General features: G+C 45.7%; 1 protein-coding gene across 2 annotated transcripts in view; it reads right to left on the bottom strand.

Annotated features, from left to right (window-relative positions):
* LOC132816884 (T-cell-specific surface glycoprotein CD28-like) overlaps nt 1-8377 on the bottom strand; it is a 45714-nt gene extending 37337 nt beyond the window's left edge. For both annotated transcript variants that reach the window (XM_060826883.1, XM_060826884.1), the window contains exon 1: nt 8169-8377. The gene's annotated coding sequence lies outside the window, so the exon portion shown is untranslated. The remainder of the gene's footprint in view (nt 1-8168) is intronic.
* Between the last annotated feature and the right edge of the window lie 8668 nt (nt 8378-17045).

The raw sequence follows: 17045 nt of genomic DNA, 5'->3' as shown, positions 1-17045 counted from the left end.
ATGTTCATGGATGCGGATTGTTAGCTGTCTTCCTGTTTGTCCTATATAGTGTTTTGTGCAGTCCTTGCATGGTATTTTGTAAACTACGTTAGTTTGGCTCATGCTGGGTATTGGGTCCTTTGTTCTAGTGAGTTGTTGTCTGAGCGTGGATGTTGGCTTGTGTGCTGTTATGAGTCCTAAGGGTCGCAGTAGTCTGGCTGTCAGTTCTGAGACGCTCCTGACGTATGGTAGTGTGGCTAGTCCTTTTGGTTGTGGCATGTCTTCGTTCCGTGGTCTATCTCTTAGGCATCTGGTGATAAAGTTGCGTGGGTATCCGTTTTTGGTGAATACCTTGTATAGATGTTCCTCTTCCTCTTTTCGCAGTTCTGGTGTACTGCAGTGTGTTGTGGCCCTTTTGAATAGTGTCCTGATGCAGCTTCGTTTGTGTGTGTTGGGGTGGTTACTTTCATAGTTTAAGACTTGGTCTGTGTGTGTTGGTTTCCTGTGTACAACACACTGCAGTACACCAGAACTGCGAAAAGAGGAAGAGGAACACCTATACAAGGTATTCGCCAAAAACGGATACCCACGCAACTTTATCACCAGATGCCTAAGAGATAGACCACGGAACGAAGACATGCCACAACCAAAAGGACTAGCCACTCTACCATACGTCAGGAGCGTCTCAGAACTGACAGCCAGACTACTGCGACCCTTAGGACTCATAACAGCACACAAGCCAACATCCACGCTCAGACAACAACTCACTAGAACAAAGGACCCAATACCCAGCATGAGCCAAACTAACGTAGTTTACAAAATACCATGCAAGGACAGCACAAAACACTATATAGGACAAACAGGAAGACAGCTAACAATCCGCATCCATGAACATCAGCTAGCCACAAAACGACACGACCAGCTATCTCTAGTAGCCATACACTCAGACAACCAGCAACATGAATTTGACTGGGAAAACACCACTATCATAGGACAAGCCAGACAGAACAGCCAGAGAATTCCTAGAAGCATGGCATTCATCCCCAAACTCCATCAACAGACACATTGACCTGGACACCATATACAAACCACTACAGCTGAAACTGACACCCGGAAACGGCAAGAACATCCATTAACAGACACATCGACCTGGACCCCACATACAAATCACTGCAGCTGAAACTGACACCCGGAAGCGGCAAGAACAAACCAATATAAATACCGGAAGAAACATCAAAGCAGCGCTTCACATGAGGCTCCAACAGCACTGATGATATTCCCTAGCCAGGGAACGAAACGTTTGCAGCAAAAACTTCCAGCTCGGCGAGCAGAACCACAACAACGGATACCCGAGCTACAAATCTTCAATCAGATTTTATGTTCAGAATTACATCAGCTAAGGCTGTTAAAAAAAATAAATAAAAGAAAAAAATCTGATACTACACAAAAATGGTTCCATAAGAAGAGAACATAAAAGAAACAGGAAATTATTTGTGCCGAAGAGACTAGCTGAGGGGGACTTTACAATGAGGTAATGAGTTGCAGTTGACTTCCAAGAAATATATTGGGCATGCAATATTTGGATGAGGTGTGAAGATTGTAGATTTCAAAGACCGTTGCAAACAAAGCCATACAGAGCAGCCAGAAAGCAGTTGGGTGCAATTATTTGCCATGGCTTGTTTTTGTTTGTCTTGTTCATGAAAACAAGCCTTACTGGTTAGGCCAACATCTACCATTGATTGGATCAGCTGCAGTCGTATTGAATGGTGGAGAAGACTCGAGGGGCTGAATGGTCTACCCCTATTTCTCATGGTTATCACTAATTCCCTGGAACAGATTACCTGAACTCAGGGGTTAGGGCTTAAAGGACATCACTCTGCATCAAGGATGACTGACAGTGTCTCATCCACACACACATGGCAGACTGGGAGAAAGCATTGGGACATTGGTTATTAACCCATCCTGCCACATAATGAATGTGATTAGAACGCAGTGAATCTAGTTCAAGGGTAGAGATGCAGATTGTTATTTTAAGTGCGTTCTTTTGACAATCTCAGAGTGACTAAGCTCTGAAAAGGCTTTAACATATACACCCCAGATACTGTTATCTCATGTTCTATCAATGTTACATCAAAGGTTGTTGCGATGAGCGTGCGATAAAGATTGCAAAACAAAAAAAGTCAAAGTTATCGACCTGCGGTGAAATGAAATGACTGGCAGAAGAATTGACCCACATTTACCAAGCCCAATAAAACATCCAGGTGTTCACAAGCTTTGATGTATTTTGTTGCAATATTTCTAAGCATTCTTCACCAAAGGCAAGACTCGCTATTGGAATAATGGTGTTTTTGTAAAATGCTCAGAGCTGGATTTGCAGACTGTAAGATTAAACAATGAGCTACTTAAAACAGCAAGAACATATCGGAATATACTGGCAAATAAATGTTAGTACTTTGACCACTTGTCAGAGCTGAAAAGCCAAAGAGCTCTCTTCAAGAGGGTAAAGTGAAGGGCAGCAACATAGTTGGACGATAGGCGTCACAGAACGGTTACAGATGAGCTGCAGTGAATGAGTGAGGATGGTACTAGATAGATGGAAATGGCGTAACATGACAGCAAACTTCCTGGTAGGAATGGCTACAAGCAGTGAGAGAGTAATCAGCAAAATATGTAACATTCACACCACAGAAATGTCAGGCTACAACCATCACCAATAAAAGACAATCTAACCACTGCCCCTTGACATCCAATGGTGTTACCATCACTGATTCCCCCACCATCAACATCCTGGGGGCTTACCATTGACCAGAAACTCAAACAATCTCATCAAATAAAATCATTGGCAACAAGAGCAGGTCAGAGACTAGGAATACCGTGATGAGTAACTCGCCTCCTGATTTCCCAAAATCTGTGCACCATCTACAAGGCACAAGTCAGGAGTGTGATGGAATACTCCCCACTTGCCTGGATGGGGGCAGCTCCAACAACACCCAAGAAACTTGACACCTTCCAGGACAAAGCAGCCCACATGATTGGCATCCATAAATATCTACTTCCTCTACCACCGGTGCTCAGTAGCAACAGTGTGTACTATCTACAAGGTGCACCGCAAAATTCCACCAACGATCCTCAGACAGCACCTTCCAAACCCATGACCACTTCCGTCTAGAAGGGCAAGGGCAGCAGATAGATGGGAACTCCATCACCTTCAAATTCCCTTCCAAGTCACTCACCATCCTGACTTGGAAATATATTCATGCTTTGGAGATGCCGGTGTTGGACTGGGGTGTGAAGTCCTCCAGTACCACCTGATGAAGGAGCGTCGCTCCGAAAGCTTCCAATTAAACCTGTTGGACTATAAACTGGTGTTGTGTGATTTTTAACTTGGAAATATATTGACTGTCACTTGGTCAAACTCCTGGAATTCCATCCCTGGGGCATTGTGGATCATGTCCCAGAAATTAACAAAGATATTTTTCTTTTATTGATTCACTGCTGTCATGGCTGGGTCAGCATTTATTGCCTGTCCCTAGTTGTCCCATGAGAAGTGGGCGGCACGGTGGCACAGTGGTTAGCACTGCGGCCTCACAGCGCCTGAGACCCGGGTTCAATTCCCGACTCAGGCGACTGACTGTGTGGAGTTTGCACGTTCTCCCCGTGTCTGCGTGGGTTTCCTCCGGGTGCTCCGGTTTCCTCCCACACTCCAAAAATGTGCGGGTCAGGTGAATTGGCCATGCTAAATTGCCCGTAGTGTTAGGTAAGGGGTAAATGTAGAGGTATGGGTGGGTTTCGCTTCGGCGGGTCGGTGTGGACTTGTTGGGCCGAAGGGCCTGTTTCCACACTGTAAGTCTAGTCTAGTCTAAAAAAAAGGGTGATGGTCAGCTGCAGTCCACGTACATCCACAATTCCCTAACAGAGGGAATTCCAGGATTGTGACCCAGTGACACTGAAGGAATGGCAATATATTTCCAAGTCAGGATGGTGAGTGCTTGGAGGGGAATTTGCAGGGGGTGTTGTTCCCATGTATCTGCTGTCCTCACCTTTCAAAGGTTGAAGGTTTGAAAATGAGAGTTGAAAGAGCTTTGGTGAGTTTTTGCAGTATCCTTTGTAGATGACACACACCATGCGTTGGCTGTGGGGTGGGGGAATGGGTTGAGTGGTGGAGTGGGAGGTGGGAGGCAAAAGGGAAGAGGAGCATGTGGTAAGAGGAGATAGTGAAGAGACAGGTCGATGAAGAGGAGGAACAGATGAGTAGAGGAAGTGGTGGAGGGGGAGAGAGTGAGGGATGGGGCAAATGGGGGAGGTTGTAAGAGGAAGGAGGGGAGAGGCTGTTGAATGAGAGGCAATAGAGGGGTGTATGGGAGAGAGTGAGAGTGCAGAAGAGGGGGAAACAAGGGCAGGAGGGATAAAGGTAAAGGAGTGAAGAGGGAGTAGAGAGAGAGAGGGAATTGGTGATGGAGAGGGGTGGTGTATATGGGGAGAGTGTTTAAGGGAGAGAGGATGGCGGGTGTGTTTGGGAGACAGAGAGGTGGGATGGAGAGTTGAGGGGCAGAAAATTCAAGAACACGTTCTGCTTCCTGATCCAAAACCAACTTCAGTGCTGGGATTATGACACTGGAACCAAAAATCAGCCCAGACTGTGAGTCAACAGTGAAGTAATTAACTGTTTCTTTCAGCATGTGGCTGGCACTCAGAGATGGGCAGTGAGTCTAACCTGTTGTTAACCACAAGAAAACAGTGTACAAAGAATTCAATCAGATTAGGAGGTACACTTCCTGTGATTTCACTGGTGTTGGCAACAAGATAAATAAACTGGTTAAAAAGAAAACTTGATAACTGTCAATTGAGAAATCTTTTTATTCGTTTTGTTTCAGTCTCCTAATTGCTCCCCTTCATTTCTCCAGTGGGGGGAGATGCAAGATATTGGAAGGTTTTGCTGCTTCCTGGTCCTCCGTAGCTCCCAAAGTATCACTCACCCGATGAACCACCTTTTGTCTTAAAGAATTTAGAAATAATTCTTAGGGCTAAAGGGACCAAGAGAGAAAGCAGGAACAGGAACAGGGGACTGAATAGGTTGTTCAGCCATGATTATATTGAGGTGTGGAGTAGGCTCAAAGGGGTGAATGGCCTACTCCTGCTCTTATTTTTTAGGTTTCTGTATTTAGAAACACAGTCGATAGTTGTTGTCAACTCTCTCCCACACCCCTCTTCAACAGCCCCTCCCCTTCCTACCTCCTCTTACAACCTCAACATTGTCCTGGCAGAGATCAAATTAATAAAGTGACGAACATGATAGAAGCAAAATATTATGCAATGCTCGAGATCTGATGTTAAAATAGAAACTGCTGGAGAAACTCAGTAGGTTTGTCAACATGTGTGGAGAAAGAAACAGTGTCAACATTTCAAGTCCTACATGACACGATGCCACAATGTGAGAATGGTCATTTGAGCCAACTCCAGTCTCTCTCTCCACAGATGCTGCCAGACCTGATGAGTTTCTCCAACATTTTTTGTTTTCATTATTAATGACTTGTGGCAGCACGGTGGCTCAGTGGTTGGTACTGATGCCTCACAGCACCAGGGACCCAGGTGACTGTGCGGAATTTGCACATTCTCCCCGTGTCTGCATGGGTTTCTTCTGAATGTTCCGGTTTCCTCCCACAGTCCAAAGATGTGCAGGTTAGGTGGATTATCCATCGGAAATTGCCCTGTAATATCCAGGGATGCACAGGCTAGGTGGGTTAGCCATGGGAAATGTAGGGTTACATGGGTAGGGTAGGATGCTCTTCAGATGGTCAGTGATGGTTTGAATCACACTGGGGTTCTATGACTGATTGACCTGGTTTGATAGTTTTGGTGCAGGTCCTGGGAGTGCTGGCTACTACATCAGTGGGACTTTGCAAACCAGCAGTGATTTACATGCCCCTGGATACAGGGGCTGACACCCCAGTCTCAAATACGATTAGATTACTTACAGTGTGGAAACAGGCCCTTCGGCCCAACAAGTCCACACCGACCCGCCACCCACCCATACCCCTACATTTACCCCTTACCTAACATTACGAGCAATTTAGCATGGCCAATTCACCTGACCCGCACATCTTTGGACTGTGGGAGGAAACCTGAACACCCGGAGGAAACCCACGCAGACACAGGGAGAACGAGCAAACTCCACACAGTCAGTCGCCTGAGACAGGAATTGAACCCGGGTCTCAGGCGCTGTGAGGCAGCAGTGCTAACCACTGTGTCACCGTGCCGCCCACTACAGGCAATGCTTCTTTGTGCAAGTGTTAGGTACAATGGATAACAGCCGACTGTCTGTAGGGTGGAGTACTGACCGAATGCTCCACGCTCAGTGTGAGAGGGGTAAAAAACAGAGGGTTTCTTTCTGCTATCTCAGACGGAGGAGAAATAGCTCCCCTGCCATTGTTTTAGGAAAGAGGAAGGAAGTTAAGTGAAGAGCAGGGAATGAAGTGGCAGTAACTTTCTGACACCAAGGCCCTAACTTGCTGTTTTGAGTGTGATGTAAAAGGCCCCATATCTCCAAGGGCAGGGCCATTGATGATGCCCGGCCAACAGGGTGACTAGCAGCTCTGAGACCTCAGCATTGGCATAAAGAGAGACGGGCAAGAGATGCTGATTGTCTCTGGATAAATGAATGATCAAAATAAGAGATTTGGGGAGGGGGGGTCAGGGAACGGAATGGGGGAGTGTTGTGTGTAGGGGGGAGTGTTGTGTGTAGGGGGGAGTGTTGTGTGTAGGGGGGAACGTGGCCATGCCTCCCTGCCCCCTCTGGGTCCCTCTCTGAGATGTGGAACTCTCTCTGGCTCTGGCGGTGACCCCATCTGGCACCATAAAGTTGTATAGGAGAAAGTGAGGCCTGCAGATGCTGGAGATCAGAGTCGAGAGTGTATGGTGCTGGAAAAGTACAGCAGGTCAGTCAGCATCCGAGGAGCAGGAGAATTGATGTTTTGGGCAGGAGCCCTTCGCTAAAAAGTTGTATGCTCAACCCTGCAACAGGTCCATTAGCTGCTCCTTTATAGGGGCCTTTCATTCTACCAAATGGCTGCTTATTGCCTTGGGGGAGGGGGGAACGCAGTCAGATCAGACATGACCTAATTGGATGGTGGATCAGGCTGGAGGGACCGAATGGCCTACTCAGGCAGCCAATCTGCTCACGCCCTGGGCTAGCCAACATCCCCAGTGGTGGGAGAGCATTGGGGCAAATCTCCTGAGGCAGTTTCTCTTTGCTTTGCTGTTTTTCCCCTTTTCCAACACCCTGCCCCTCCCCAGTGCACCCATTGCATGCCTATGAACCACTGTCCTTCCTTAGCTAACCCCCTCACACCAGCCCAACCCCTCACCATCCACCCACCCACTAATGCTGCCTCCCTTGGTTTTATACCAAGTAATTAAAGATATTCAAAGAAAATAGTGGAAAGCAATTATTAATTAATAGTTATGAATTAATTACTATAATTGATTAATAAACCAGAGTGCAGGGGATGCTGGGACATTGTGTGAATTTAACGAGATAGACAGATTTTTAATTAGCAATTGGTTGAAAGGTTATGGAAAGCAGGCAGGAAAGTGGGGTTGAAGCCAAGATGAGATCACCCATGATCATATTAAATGGCGGAGCAGACTCGAGGGGCTGAATGGCCTGTTGCTTTTCCTAGTTATTGCGTTCAATGATTTTTCATCCAGTCCCAATTCTCCAGTCTCACCTGCTAAGCGACCGGTACTGCGTCCAGCTACTCCTTTCCTTTTTATGTACCTATTCAAGCTCTTACAGTCAGCTTTAATGTTTCTTGCTGGTTTTCCAATTTCTCCTCTCTTTATATCTTTTTAAGTCATCTGTTGCTGGCTTTGACTGCAAATAATTCACCACTTTAAAAATCTCCAAGGGTCTAGGACAATCCTGGAGCCTCAGCAAGTCCATCTTCAAGGGATAGTGAATTCCATATTTTCATTACCCCACCCACCTCCTTCCAATGTCTACGCACCCAGTGAGTAGCTGTCCTCCCTCTCTCAGTTTCCAGTTCAGTCAAAGTAACCTTTTTTTCCTTCACAGCCAATCTAAAACACAAACCCACCTTTGCTGCCTTTACAAATGCTGACCAGCTTAATATATTTGCAGTGTCCTCCTTTCTTTCAACTGTAAAAGAGAGAGAAAACGAAACACCTACCTTGGATCACTGCATCTCAAAGCTGATAAAAATCCCCATCATCATGAGGTGACCCATCACCACAAAGACTGTTGTTCAAGGACAGACAACCTAGCAGCCTACCATCTAAGGGGTCACACAGAATTATCGATCAATGTGGCTTAGCTGGTGTCAACCTAGTCTTTTAAAAAATTAAATGATCCCTCACTCCCGGGCTGTCAATTGTCTCTGCAAGTTATCACTGCTATTCAGTTCTTAAGTGTAGTTAGAGTCTTAGAATGAATAATGTGTTAGGGAAAATCTGATAAGGTTATTTGTTAAGGCATAAAGGCATTTGCTGAGATCTGAAACTGATTTTATCAGCTTGTCCTCCCCTTGAACTATGGTAGGTAGGCAATGAAACTCGACTGGTGGTATGAAGCAACGAACGATGTTCCCGAGGCTAGTCAAAGAGCTGTGACTGGGAGAGAAGTGAGACGACAAGAAAAGGCGAGAGAGAAATTTGTCCTGCACTGGCATGAATTACTTGTGTTCTGGGGCCAGCAACAGATGACTGAAGATAAAGGGGAGAAATTGAAAAACTAGCAAGAGACATCAAAGCTGACTGTAAGACCTTGAACATGTATCTGAAAAGAGAAAGAGTAGCTGAACTGAGCATTGGTTGCTTAGTGGGTGAAACTTGGTTGCTTTGGGGTGGCATGGTGGCACAGTGGTTAGCACTGCTGCCTCACAGCGCCTGAGACCTGGGTTCAATTCCCAACTCAGGTGACTGACTGTGTGGAGTTTGCACGTTCTCCCTGTGTCTGTGTGGGTTTCCTCCGGGTGCTCCGGTTTCCTCCCACAGTCCAAAGATGTGCGGGTCAGGTGAATTGGCCATGCTAAACTGCCCGTAGTGTTAGGTAAAGGGGTAAATATAGGGGAATGGGTGGGTTGCGCTTCAGCGGGTCAGTGTGGACTTGTTGGGCCGAAGGGCCTGTTTCCACACTGTAAGTGATCTAATCTAAAGAAACTGGAGAATTGGGATTGGATGAAAAATCATTGAATGCAAGAACTGGGAGCAGGAAAAGGCCATTCAGCTCCTTACGTCTGTTCCACCATTTAATACCAAATTACGCTCCAAAAGCTAGTGTTTCCAAATAAGCCTGTTGGACTATAACCTGGTGTTGTGTGGTTTTTAACTTTGTCCACTCCAGCTCAACACCGGCATCTCCAAGTCATGATGATCTTTAATACAATTGTAATGGGAAACATTGAAATGGTAGAGGCTTGGAACAAATATTTTGCACCTGTCTTCAATAAATTCTCTTCTCAAGTGAGAAGGGAGTTAGGTTGTTGAAAGTATTCAAGGCTGGGTTAGATAGGTTTCTCATTGTCACAAGACTCAAAGTTTATTGGGAGCAGGAAGACACAATGCCTACCCTATAACTCTGCATTTCCCATGACTTATCCACTTAGCCGGCACATCCTGGACACTATGTGCAATTTATCATGACCAATACATTCTAACCTGCACATCTTTGGACGATGGGAGGAAACCAGAGCACCCGGAGGAAACCCACCCACAGGGGGAATGTGCAAACTCCACACAGACAGCCACCAGAGACTGGAATCAAACCTGGGTCCCTGGCGCTGTGAGGCATCCCTGTGAAGGACCGTAAGCCCACAGATCAGGAACAGGTGGGAATAGGGAAATCAGGGCTGAAATATACTGCCTGACTGTGCACCTCTGTACATTCTGGAATGTGGAGCTTGCAGACAGAGATGGCATTTATTGCTGAGTTTCAAATTGCCCTGAGAATACAGATTTATTGACTAGAAATTGAGCAGGACTAGCCACATGAATACTGGAGCTACAAGACACTTTGCAGGCTGGGAATTCCATGGTGAGTAGCTCATCTTCCGGTAGCACGGTGGCTCAGTGATAGCACTACTGCCTCATAGCACCAAGGAGCCAGGTTCAATTCCCACCTCAGGTGACTGTTTGTGTGGAGTTTGTATGTTCTCCCTGTGTCTGCGTGGGTTTCCTCTGGGTGCTCTGGTTTCCTCCCATTGTCCAATGATTAGCCAGGAGAAATGTAGGGTTACAGGACTAGGGTAGGGGGTCGGGTCTGAATGGGATGCTCCTCTGCGGAGGGTCAGGGTGGGCCAAATGGCCTGTTTTCTGCACTTTAAGGGTTCTTTGACTTCTCAGTGTCTACCCACCATCTGCAAGGTATCTTGATTACAAGTGTAAGAGAAAACTGAATGAATGATGCTTCAAAAACTTTCAGGCTACAAACATCATCTGGGACAAAGCAGCCATTTGAATTGGACCGCATCCATTTTCAAACCTCCCTGTCTCTTCCACCAGTGCACAATAGCAGCAGTACATGCCATCTATAAGGTACATGGTGGTAAATCACCAAGGCCCCTCCATTAGCACCTGTCAAAGCCACATCTAGAAGGATAAAGACAGCAGATTTATAGGAATGCCGCCATTTGCAAGTTCCCCTCCAAGCCACTCACCATCCTGATGAGGCAATATATCGTCATTCGTTCAATGATGTGGCAAAATTCAGGAATTCCCTCCAAACACATGGATACCAGGGAGTCAATAATGCGGTGGTGAGCTTTCTCAATGGCAAATAGAACCAGACAAAAATGTTCCTGCCTTTTTTTTAATCCATGAATAAACAAAAAGTAGTTAACTACATTGCTCTGTGCCTGGAGTCACGTGTAGGCCAGACCAGGTCAGGAGAGCAGGGCTTCCTCCTTTACAGCACATTAGTGAGCCAGGTGTCATAATTTCTGAACTAAATTCTTATTCTGAAACTGTTGCAATGGCTTAGTGGTGTAATCACTCAACTTATAAACCAGAAACCCAGGTAATGTTTTGGGGACCCTGCTGGGGAACTTGAATTCAGTGAAATATTTGGCATTAAGAATCTAGTAAGACCACGGAACTGTAGCTGGTTGTGATGACAAGCCTCACTGCTTTCCTGATATCTTTTAGGGAAGGAAGTCCCATCTTTTGGTCAAGATGCTGGCCGGTAGCAGCAAAGCCCATCCTCTCCATCTGACTTTCCTTCCCTTTTCCTTCTTTGCTTTCCTTCATAAACTTTAACCTGACTTACTTACCTTCCTGTGGAGAGCTGGGATGACATTGAAGTGTCCAGTACCTCAGAGGGAAGGTTTGTTCCAGTTGCCTGCAGAGGGAGGTGAATTCGGATCCAGTGCCCGATGCCAATGCAGCGGCTGCATTGCCAGGATTGGCCCAGTGCAGACACATGATGTTGACGTTGTCGATAGAGGCAAGATGGTGCCAATGGATGGTGACGCAGTTCTGCGGGGGTTATGCAGCGAAGGGACTCGAGGATGGTTGACTGCTTCATTTTGGTGGAGGAGCTTGGATCCAGACCCTCGGCACTTCAGAAGGATTGTAACATTGAACCTTTTAACTTTAGTTCTAACTTTGCACTCTACGTCTGGTTAATCTGTGTGTTTTATGATGGCACCATAGAGCAGTGACTTATACAACATTTTTCACTGTACTTGCAACAAATACACAAAACAATCAATCAATCAATCTTAATCTGGTTTGGCCTACATGTGACTGTAGACCCACAGCAATGTGGTTGACTCATAAATGCCCTCTGGGCAATTAGGGATGGGCAATAAATCATAGAATCCCTACAGTATGAAAACAAACTCTTTGGCCCAACGAGTCCACACCAACCCTCTGAAGAGTATCCCATCCAAACCCATTCCCTTCTGACTAATGTACCTAACACTATGGGCAATTTAGCATGGCCAATTCACCTTAACCTGCATATCTTCCATTCCCCATTTCTCTATATGTACCCCTAACCTACACACCCCTGAACACTATGGGCAATTTAGATTAGATTCTGTACAGTGTGGAAACAAGCCCTTTGACCCAAGTCCACACTGACCCTCCGAGGAGTAACCCACCCAGACCCATTTCCTTCTGACTAATGGACAATTTAGCATGGCCAATTCACCGTAACCTGCATATCTTTGGACTGTGGGAGGAAACTGGAGCACCTGGAGGAAACCTACTGGCCCAGCCAGTGACACCAACATGCTGTGAATGAAGAACTGTTCGGAGAGGTGATTACGGGCTTTGAGATTAATGATTCTGGATCAGTGGTGCTGGAAGAGCACAGCAGTTCAGGCAGCATCCAACGAGCAGCGAAGTCGACGTTTCGGGCAAAAGCCCTTCATCAGGAATAAAGGCAAGTGAGCTGGAAGCGTGGAGAGCAGAGCAGAGGAAATGTCCTGGGAGTTGCAGTGGGAGAGGGACTCCCTGAGATTCTTGTGGAGCGAGGAGGAAAACTTCTTCAAGGCAGGCACCCTTGCAAGAGGATTCACAGTAGGGTTAAAATGAGTGCAGCAGCGTGATCATGATTCTACTTATCTCACACTCAAGGGGCTGTGCTCCCATTGACATTTCAACTAATCTGGGGAGGTCACTGAAAGGTCACAATTTGACTTGAGAATGGAACAACCTGATTAATTGTGAAAGCACAGAATGGCAAGAATGACTGAAGGCATGGGATCAATGCAGTGAACTGAACTTTGCCCTCAATATGTTGCGATGAGGGACTCGCCAATGTAGGCTGCTGCATGATATTGCTGAGTGCCAGGCTGAACCAATGATTTCCAAGGTGATTTCTTCAAAAATAAATTTATTCCTGAGGTGTTAGCACTATTGCCAAAGCTCCGATTTATTGCCCATCTCTTATTGCCCTAGAGAAGGCAATGAGTTCTCTTCAACTTGAGCTGACACAGCCAGCGTATGTAGAAATACCCTCAAGAGGGTCAGAGAGGTAAATCCAGGAATGTGACCCAGTGAGAGTGAAGGGACCGGCATTATGTTTCGGAGTCAGGAAACAGAGAACGTAGAATATTACAGTGCAGTACAGGTCCTTCGGCCCTCGATGTTGCACCGACCTGTGAAACCAATTCAAAGCCCAAACGAGACTTCTCCTAAATTTATTCAGGACTCACAGTCTCCTCAATACCTGCCAACTTTCTGTTAACTTTTAGAATTTCCCTCACTGTGTGTCCATTTCATTTAACAGCTTCTAACTGAGCTGAGAAACTTTTAAACACAACTTGATCAGTACCACAGTGGCAATGTGGTAAAATCAAATAAACACATCACTAAATGTGGTTTATATAAAAATAATTCATTCTGTCACTGTAGAGTATGAGATCTGCTTTTGGATTCAAGATTTCTCACAGTCTCCCAGTGGTTAATTTTGCAAGAACCACAACTCCCCATAAACCATACGGAGTGCCTCAAACATTCAAAAGATTTGCATTTCCCTCTTGCATTTATAAGCTCGCAACAATAATTTAAGAATTGCTGGGTCAAAAGTCTCCACTGATGAAGAATAAAACATTTACAAGTGAGAAAACACGGAAGTTACACAACAACTGAGGAACTTCAACTGGACACGATGAGGTTTATTTGTCTAGAACAGAGAAGGTTGAGGGGTGACCTCATAGAGGTCTTTCAAATAATGAATAGACTCGATAGAGTAGAAGGAGAGAAGATATTTCCATTTGTGGAGGAGATCTGTGCTAGACATCGTGAACATGAGATAACCATTAATAAATTCAATACCGAAACACATCTGTGAGCAGTTCAGGTCCCCTGATTTAAAGAAAGATATTATTTCATTGGAGGCATCTCAAAGAAGGTTGAGCAGGATGATTGCCAGTGAGGAACTGTCTCATGAGCGAAGGCTAAACAGATTGGGACTCACTGGAGTTAGAAGACTGAGAGATGACCTCATTGGAGCATTTAGAATCCCTAAGGGGTTTGGCAGGTTAAATGCTGAGAGAGAATGTTTCCCCTCATGGGAGGGTGTAGGACCAGAGGGCACAGTCTCAGAATACAGGGGCATCAATTTAAGACTGAGCTGAGGAGGAATTTTTTCTCTCAGCGGGTTGTGAGTCTTTGCCCCCACAGCTACAGGGAGAGGCTGAACAGCCTGGGGCTGTTTTCCCTGGAGCGTCGGAGGCTGAGGGGTGACCTTATAGATGTTTACAAAATTATGAGGGGCATGGATAGGGTAAATAGACAAAGTCTTTTCCCTGGGGTCGGGGAGTCCAGAACTAAAGGGCATAGGTTTAGGGTGAGAGGGGAAAGATATAAAAGAGACCGAAGGGGCAACTTTTTCACACAGAGGGTGGTGTATGTGTATGGAATGAGCTGCCAGAGGATGTGATGGAGGCTGGTACAATTGCAACATTTAAGAGGCATTTGGATGTGTATATGAATAGGAAGGGTTTGGAGGGATATGGGCCGGGTGCTGGCAGGTGGGACTAGATTGGGTTGGGATATCTGGTCGGCGTGGACGGGTTGGACCGAAGGGTCTGTTTCCATGCTGTACATCTCAATGACTCTAAGACTCTCTGTGGCAAAGAGTTCCAGATTCCTTGTGTATATTCAAAGCTGAGATAAATTCTTGATTAGTTGGTGAGTAAAAGGTTACGGAAAAAGGGCAGGAAAGTGGAGGTGAGGAATGTCGAAACAGCCATGATCCCATTGAATGGTGGAGCAGGCTCAAAGGGATGAATAACCTACTCCTTCTCCAATATTGTACAGTCTTGTGGTCTAATAGTAATAACCACGTGGAACAAGGAGTAGTCAAGGTGAAAGACATAGAGTCATTTGAAGGGAAGTTAGGAGATCACTTGAGAAAAATGTACAAAAGTCCATACTGGCAGTATTGGATAACGCATAGTGGGTGAGGGGTTGTGTGGTTTTTTTTTATAATTCATTCATTCGTTCACAGATGATAGGCTGGTATTTATTGCTCACCCCTAATTGCCCAGAGGGCAGTTAAGAGTAAATTACATTGCTGTGGGTCTGGAGTCACATGTAGGCCACACCAGGTAAGGATGGCAGTTTCCTTCCCTAAAGGACACTAGTGAATCCGATGGGCTTTTCCCAACAATTCAGAGTCGCCATTAGACTCTTAGTTCCAGATTTTGTTTGAATTGAAATTCCACCATCTGCTGTGGTGGGATTCAAACCCGGGTCCCCGGAACACGGCCTGGGTCTCTGGATTAACAGTCCAGTGACAATACCACTTGGCCATCACCTTGGCATAAGCACCAACTCAGACCAGTTGGACCAAAAGATCTATTACAACAGATCTATACTGGTGTTAATACCAAACAATGCCTCCTTGCACCCAATTCCACATAACGCTATTGAACACATTCTTCTGTTTCTCCCTAGCACCTTTCACTTGAATATATCTCTGTTGTTCACCTCAGTGGGGAGCACTGTGAAACAGTTGGTACCATTCCTGCCTCTGAAAGGGAACATTGGATTCGAATCCCAGTCCTGGTCTTGACGGTTAAGGAGGTGAGATCACAATGTAGCCAATCTGTGACTGCTGACCTGCTAATCCTTGTAATACAACTTCAGCATGTGGAAAAAGTGGGAGTGTCTCCTGGTTGTTCACGTTTGATGTGGAGTGGTGCCCCTCAATCAATGGTTTCCATTGACAGATGAGTGAACTGCTCCTGGAGAAAGCTAGCTCTGGAAGCGTATGTAAAGGTGTGCTTTCCTGATGGGCTTTCCTGATGAAGGGCTTATGCCCGAAACGTCGAATTTCCTGTTCCTTGGATGCTGCCTGACCTACTGCGCTTTTCCAGCAACACATTTTCAGCTCTGATCTCCAGCATCTGCAGACCTCACTTTCTCCTCATACAGCACAGGGCCAGGCAGTGAAGCATTCATCTCAACTGAACCTTGTGGCAACTCTCTGGGTAAAGGCATTTCTCCTGTGTCCCTTGTTAGATGTTATTGGGGTGTTCATCTCATATTGATGGCATCTATTTTGGGTGTCCTCAAAAATTGGAAGTTTCTTTTCCAACTGTGATCAATCAAACTGATCTGTAATTTCAATAACTTCAATCAGGTCACCATTTAGTCTTCATTTTCTAGAATAAAAGAGTCCAAACCTGTTCAGTATTTACAGTCATAGAGTCATAGAGATGTATGGCACGGAAACAGACCCTTCGGCCCAACCCGTCCATGCCGACCAGATATCCCAACCCAATCTATTTCCACCTGCCAGCACCCAGCCCATATCCCTCCAAACCCTACCTATTCATATACCCATCCAAATGCCTGTTAACTGTTGCAATTGTACCAGCCTCCACCACTTCCTCTGGCAGGTCATTCCATACATGTACACCACCCTCTGCGTGAAAACATTGCCCCTTAGGTCTCTTTTATATATTTCCCCTCTAACCCTAAATTTCTTAAGAGTTATCGCCTCACCATTCTGGTATATCCCAAAGAATCTTTACTGGATCTTTTCCAATGTCTGGAAGTCACTTTCAAACTATGGAGACCTGAGTTATTCACAATCCTCTGATTGTGGTGTAACCAATATTTGATGTTAGTTTAACAATCCTTTTTGAATATAATAAAAAGGATAGAAGCTTGGCTGCCTGGTAGAAAGCAAAGCATAAAAAAGGTCCTTCTCAGGATGACAGTTGATGCTACGTGGAGTTCCTCAAGGCTCAGTGCTGAGACCGTAGCTTCTCACGTTATACATTAACGATCTAGATATAGGAACTAAGGGCATTCTGGCGAAGTTTGCAGATGATACAAAGCTGGGTAGACGGACAGGTGGCATTGAGGAGGCGGGGAAGCTGCAAAAGGACAGGTTAGGAGAGTAGGCAAAGAAGTGGCAGATGTAGTACAACGTGGGAAAGTGTGAGGTCAACACTTTGGTAAGAAGAGGAGAGGCAGGGAGGATTTTCTAAATGGGGAGAAAATTCAGAAACCTGAAGTGCAAAGACACTTGAGATTCTAGTCCAGGATTCTCTCAAGGTAAACTTGCAGGTTGAGTTAGTAGATAG

This window comes from Hemiscyllium ocellatum, chromosome 6, assembly GCF_020745735.1.
Source record: "Hemiscyllium ocellatum isolate sHemOce1 chromosome 6, sHemOce1.pat.X.cur, whole genome shotgun sequence".
NCBI lineage: Eukaryota > Metazoa > Chordata > Chondrichthyes > Orectolobiformes > Hemiscylliidae > Hemiscyllium > Hemiscyllium ocellatum.
The sequence above is the reverse complement of the archived record's forward strand: the minus strand, read 5'-3'. Positions and strand labels throughout refer to the sequence as shown.